The sequence below is a fragment of the Danio aesculapii genome, chromosome 23 (assembly GCF_903798145.1).
Source record: "Danio aesculapii chromosome 23, fDanAes4.1, whole genome shotgun sequence".
In the NCBI taxonomy this organism is placed as follows: Eukaryota; Metazoa; Chordata; class Actinopteri; order Cypriniformes; family Danionidae; genus Danio; species Danio aesculapii.
The window spans coordinates 23,905,053-23,910,911 of NC_079457.1; positions in this window are offsets into that span (position 1 = coordinate 23,905,053).

The window sequence follows — 5,859 nt, forward strand, 5'->3', positions numbered from 1 at the left end:
CAAACCAAAAAACAACTATTTTTTTTTGGTTTGACACTGCGTTAAAAATTAGTCGACCGATGAGATTAGTGCTTTAGTTTATGTGCCTTGAGCTGCTGCAGTTATAGTAAAACATGACTTGGTGGCACTGAAGCACAATATGGTCAAGCTGAGCACAAAGGAATTGCAGATCAAGTAAAATTCAGTGGTGATTTTAATTTCACTTGACTTTTTTTTATTACTTTTTTGTAACTTTTTGTGAAATGAAAATCAGGAAGGTGACAACTTTTTCTGTGAAAAAAGTGTCCGAAGTGATCATTTGGGCAGCACCACATTGTATATTGGAATATTTCTGTAGTTTTTTTAGGGATAGTGAAAGCATCAGGGGTGGATGACGTCAAACTCTGGGGGAGTTTTCTTCCATGTTTGGTGCATCTTCATTGTCGTTCTATCTGACATTCACAAGTTCACCTGCTCAACAATTGCGTCAACATTGTAAATGATTTTGGCGTTGCTGTCCTGAAGCGGGGGCCCGAGCTATCAAAACCCTAAGAGAGCTCGGACCTCCAATCCTTGAAGGAGGCTGAGGCTTGACTACTTATTATACACATGTGATAATTGATTGACCCACTTGACTGATCCGGCTCCTCTTAAACTTACCTTAGGAACTTCATTTATGGCGGCTGAGATCTTACAGTGTGACATGGGAGCCATGTCTGTGCAGACTGACATGCTACAATCCTTCAGTATAATAAAAAAAAAAATCGCAGAGTGTGAGCCAGCCTTTAGCCTATGCATGAACATGATTTCTGTAGGAGTCCTGTAAGATGTAATAAAAAAACTCTCATTAATCCACACTCAGTCACAACGTCATCAAACTACGCCTTTGTTGGTTGTGAAAACATGCTCTCTAGTGGCAGAAATTACATACTGTGCCTTTAAAACAGTGAAGTCCCTAAATAGCCATGATAACATTTTTGTGCTACTTAAACTTACTAAAATCAGTTATAAATAATATATATATATATATTTAAGTAATTGAATGTAATATATAGTTAATAAGTAGTTAACTATATAATAAGTAATGGAAGATATGTTTTAAGTCAGTTTAATGTAATTTAAGTTAAAATGACTTTAAAAGTTAATTTGATTCAACTTAAAAACAATTTAAGGCAGCAACATATTTTTACAGTGAACAGATGAGCCTTTTCAGCAAGCAGGAATCGTTGTACATGCAGACTTGTTAATTCTGTGTTACACTGCCTTTTTTTGCAAATGAAAACTTCTCCATTTGCAGATATAATGGTGGAGCTTGGATTGCAAGTTGGGTTAATGACTTTTTGAAAAAGGTGAAAGGTCATTCTGCATCAGTGGGTCTGAAATTCTTCATGGGGTGATGTGATGGTGATGCTCTTTCACCTCCAGCTGAGTGTTTGTGGATGTTTGCAGCAGCCTTTCACCCTCCAAAAGAAGCGGAGGCCTATTAGCACTATAGACTGCAGAAGAAAGAGCCAAAATAAAGCACGCTTTCATCTGCACAGACATTTTTCCGGGTGCATTTCCACTAAGATGTGGTTGGTTCAATGGGGCGACGCAGTTGAATAGGACCTCTTTGTGAGAACTCCTTGAGCAAAGCCAGCACCATTATTTAGGACAGTGAGATTTTAAAGATTTTTCATATTGTTAAATGTTTCCATGGAGATTTTTGAATGTATAACATCACACTACTGAGTGTTCTTAAGGCTGAAGTGTGTCATTTATTATTTACTAGCCTCACCAAGAAAGAACTGCAGATTATTGACTGTTTTAAACTGTTTTTAACAGTGTCTCACCATCTGCAATTGGCTCCATACTTGTGTTTGAATGAGCCAGTTTTGATGGTCAGAATGATCTCAGAACATCAATGTGTTTAGTGGGTTAATGGTTCTTAATATCAATTAATATTATTTAATTGAATCTTTAATTATTTAAATAAATATGTAATTATACCTAATATATACTTACAGCATGGTGGCTCAGTGGTTAGCACTGTCGCCTCACAGCAAGAAGGTCACTGGTTCGAGTCCCGGCTGGGCCAGTTGGCATTTCTGTGTGGAGTTTGTTCCACGCGAACATGTTCTCCCCATGTTAGCGTGGGTTTCCTCCGGGTGCTCTGGTTTCCCCCACAGTTCAAAGACATGCGCTATAGGTGAATTGGTTAAACAAAATTGGTCATAGTGTATGAGTGTGTGTGTGAATGGGTGTGTATGGGTGTTTCCCACTACTGGGTTGCGCCTGGAAAGGCATCCGTTGTAAAACATATGCTGGAATAGTTGGTGGTTCATTCCGCTGTGGTGACCCCTGATAAATAAGGCACTAAGCTGAAGGAAAATGAATGATTAAATTGAAAATGGTAAATAAATTAAGGCTTACTTAATGTAAAACTGGGGTTTTAATAATATACACACATACACACATATTGACTAGTTGGGCTCTTTTGGTTTAATGAATATTTTTTATTAATTAGCTGTATATGTTTTCTGTGTTCGTTTAAAACTTTATATACATTTTTAGTAATTTTGTTGTGCTTTTGTAATTATTTTAAATAGACATTATAGACAATATTATTATAAACATTTTTATTATTATAATTTTAGACCAATTAGTTTATACACTTTTAAAAAAAAGAATATTTTAATAATACACATTTATTTTCGTTATTAAAATTATTTTTGTTTCAAGTTGAATAAAAAACATTAAAAGACAAAAATTGTTCAAATTGATTCATAAAAATATTCAGATAATTTTAACCGTATTAATCAATTTATTCCTATTATTATTTTTCATATTATTATTGTTATTTTTTATTATTATCATCTCATGTTCATATACAGTGCTCAGCATATATAAGTACACCCCTAACAAATATATCTATCTTTTAAATTCAGATTTTTAATAGGAAGCTATACAATATTATATTTGTGCATATACATTAGATTAGTCAGTACTGAAGCCAAATCTGGAGCTTATCTAACAAAATAACTTACCATAAAGATTCAAAAGCAATCTAGTACAGCCAAATGTATTTGTTATAGAAAAATATTAAATACACATTTAAAAAAAGAAGGAAAATCAAGAAAAAAAAAGAAAAATTTAGTTGAAATTTTGTAGTTTGTAATTTTTATTTTGCAATATTTTGCTTGAATTTAACAGTATTATCATTCAATTTCGAAATATGTTTGCTGACTAAAATATAATTTTCATGAATAATTCTGTTTAATAAATCTGTTTTGTTTAAATGCACCAAAATAAATTGCCTATATTCACTGAGTAATGGATAAAAATATTCATTTTCAAAATGGGCTGTACTCTATTATCCTGAGCACTATACGTACTATTATTAGTATTATTCATCTGCAGAGTTTAAATGAAAAACGACACACTTCAGCTTAAAAGATTTGGTCACAGTTGCATTTATAAATCACGTATGTTTATAAAATCTAAAAAAAAAAGTGTTACCTCAGCTGCCTTTATATTGTGTTAGTTATTGTCAACATTTTGTGCAGTTCTTTGTACGTGTAAATTATGATTTAATCTAAAAAAGATCTCTAATCTCTATTGCTGCAGAATTCGCTTGCTAACAAGAAAATTCCTATGTGTTTTTGCAAGTGTCTGAAACAAAAGAGCGAGAGCTGGAATAACAATCGTCTGCCTTTTCTCCGTAATTAACCACATTCACACTCCACTGACAAAGAAAGCTGTTGGAAAGAGAGAGATAGAGAATGAGGGATGAGGTGGAAGAGGGGATTATAGTTAATGCATATAACTAAAATAACCCTGCTTACTTGTAGTAATTCAATGGTTTATTATAAATTAGCATAATATTAAATTGACTCACTCATGTTTTGCTAATACAAAAGTATCGTAAATTATTATTCATGTTAATGAAAATATTCAGATTTTTACAAAAGAATATGATATATGAGCTATAAAAGACATTTAATTTTCAATGTATTTATTATATTCATATTTTTTATTATTTAATTTTTTTATTCATTTAAAGCAGTTAATTGGTTTATTAATATTTATCTTAATAAATAAATTGACTGTATACATATACAAAAGATATTATATATATATATATATATATATATATATCAATATCAAGTTACTGTTTCTTAGTTTACAGTGACGTTTCATCTTTTATAATGTAATATAATAAGAAATAAGAACTAATTTAAATGTAAACAAATGATTGATAATAATGCATAAAATGTATGGATTATGAGATATGAGCTATAATAAATTTATTTCAAGTACCTTTTTTAAAAACTATCTTAATATCAAATTGACCTAAGACATACATTTAGTATTTGAATTTACAGATCATGCCCTGGCGCATGGTCCAACATGGTTGTGCTTATTCTCTTAATGAGTTATGGGTGTGTTTTGAGCATATCGTGCATTAAACCAATCAGAGTCTCATCTCTCATTTTTGGTCTTGCCATGGCGCATTTGCTATTTACATGGCAGACTTTGTAAGAGGAAAAACTGAATGCTTCACTAGTGAAAAACAGTTAAACAAACCATAAAGAACAAGCCTCCTCCATTCAGCCTCTTTACTTTCTCTTTATTTTACTTTACTCCTTTACTTTCATGGATAAGGAAACGGTGTTGTACGCACTCAACTGAAGACATCCATTAGCCTACATATTTAATTTCAGTTGTTAAGCGCTTTTGAAAGATTTATTTCAAAACTATTTATCAATTCAGTTCTAATTTCCATCAAACAAATAAATGAATAGTAACAAAGTTATATCCAAACACACATCCTATTCTTATGCCCCATATGGTGATGCATACGTCTCCCAAATCTAAGCTTGTTTTTATTAAAACAAATATAAATATGCATATAATAAAAAATAATGATAATAATAATAACATTATACAAATTCAGATAATCATGAATGAACTGAAAAAAGGCATGGAGACATGAAGAAGGCATGGAGGTAATGGTTTTTATATTTATGTCGAAAATAATAATTTTTGTAAAATTTTAAACCTTTAAATTTTTCATATTTAAAAATATTTGTGTATTGCTGTACATCCTGTGTGTATTAAGCAATGTGAAAGTGTTTTAGACCTGCATAGGCGCATAACTTATGTGCTCTGCGCTGGACAATAGACCTGCTTTTAGATGGTCAATGGCGCTGTCCATTTTAGTTTCTCAAAATAGCAACGCACCAACAATGCGCCTTAACACACCTCCTTTCTAGACCGGAACACCCATGAGTCCACAAAGTGGCGCAAATGGATTTGGTATTTAAACAACGTGGCACTAAAAGTGAAAATTAGGGTTGCGCTGGTCTGAAAATAGCAACAAATTGTGCCAAACATGTCTTGCGCCTTATTGCGCCGGGTGTATGACAGGGCCCTAAATTTATATTGAAACAAAATATTAATATTATATTATTCCCTTATAAATATTTATTCATACAAATATTCAGATCATAAACCACCAGCCTTTTCTCCGCAATTAACCCCATTCACAGTCCAGTGACAAAGAAAGCTGATGGAAAGAGAGAGATAGAGAGCGAGGGATGAGGTGGAAGAGGGGATTAGAGTAGATGCAGAGGTGCTAGGAGGTGCAGTGGTCAAGTGTTATCAAGCTCCAGGCTCTTTTAATAGAAGTTTACACAGTGTGATCCTTTTCTGTGTGTGTGTCAGATAATGTGCTCCAGGCGAGAGTTTGAAGGAGCGTTTAATTGTAGAGATAGAGGCTCTGTGCTGCTGAGCAGAATTCAAATTGTGTTTGCAACTGGATTTCAATTTCATCACAATATATTAGGGAACAATACAGGCAGAATTTGAATGCCTTCTTGCTAAACCTTTTCTTTGAAA